This window comes from Wasmannia auropunctata, unplaced genomic scaffold, assembly GCF_000956235.1.
Source record: "Wasmannia auropunctata unplaced genomic scaffold, wasmannia.A_1.0 LD336076.1, whole genome shotgun sequence".
NCBI classification, from domain to species: domain Eukaryota; kingdom Metazoa; phylum Arthropoda; class Insecta; order Hymenoptera; family Formicidae; genus Wasmannia; species Wasmannia auropunctata.
In genome coordinates, this window is record NW_012026814.1 from 5,874,405 (window position 1) to 5,875,861 (window position 1,457).

Below are 1,457 nucleotides of genomic sequence, written 5' to 3' on the forward strand. Positions count from 1 at the left end.
TACAGTTTTTCTAACGATTACATCGCAAGCAACTCAGTTTTCTCAGAAATTGGCTTTCTGTCACTGAAAATAATACATTTTGGGTCTTTTAACGAACATCCACTATATAAAATGAGAAACAGTACTCTAACATTCTTCAAAAGGGGATATTTATTATTCTTCAACGGTATATGAATACACTTGTATACTCTATTTAGATGAATGTAATCGACGCGACGTAATAACGTATACAAATGTAATAAAACAACTTGTTTTACATAAAACAACCATACAACAGGACTCGCGTGTTTTGGTACTGAGGCACTAAGATTATCATGTCACTTATTAAGTAATTTCAGATTATAATTACCAGTAAAAATACAAAAGAGTCGGAAACCGATTCCAATTAACAATGTTTGACAAGTTGAAAAAGAGAGCGGTAAACGATAAAATTATCTGGAAAATATATTTAATCTGATACGACTGAATATGTCAACGTAATTATGAAAGTATTAGCAAAATATTTTCCAGATAATTTTATGTAAATATGTATATATATCACTAACGTGCAATTTGGGGACATTTTCTCAGTCGTTTGGTACATTTTGAGGACATTTTGTACTTTTGAGGACCGTCTTCATTATTTTATTTGACTTTGGTATATTTCAAGGACCGTCCTCAAAATTACAAGTTCCAAGATTGGTAATATTCAAGGACATGCAGTCTGTCAAAAGAAAAGTCCTCACAATAGACCAAATGCATATAATGCTTGTTTTGTATTTGGTACATTTTGAGAACATAAAAATTATATTTATTAGCACTTATTCTCAAAATATAACAGTTACGATTCGAAATTTTACACACGTTTTTTTTTCAACATTGGACCCAAATAATGAATTCTATTGAATATAAAAAAATATTTAATAAAAAAAACACTTGCAAAAAACTAAATTAAATAATAATCTGTATTAATTCACTGTACGTACTTAAATTAAAAATACTTACATGAATTTTATTGGGAAAATCAAGATATTATTGTTATTCATTTATTACGTTTATTCGCATATATCCTGAAAATATCAAACGCGTATTACTCTTTCAACTTTACGTTTTATCTTTACACACCAGTATTAAATTACTAAAAAAATAATCAACGACAAGGTTATAAAAAAAATGTAACTTATTGTATTATAAATTGCGTTTTAGTTTATAAATAAACGTCTTCCAAATTTACCATCCTTATGTTCTGTAATTACATACTTATTCTGCTCGTCATTTACAATGATAACAATGAATTTTGTTGGATAAGCTAAAAAGTTACACAGCCCGTTTCAATTTCTAAACAAATTAAAAATTGTATTTCAATTTGCGTTTAAATTTATTGGCATACATGTCCCCAAAATTTACCAAACGTGATGTTTTATAATTACATATTCTTTTTAATCGTTTAATTTACAGCGATAAATATTAATTTTTGG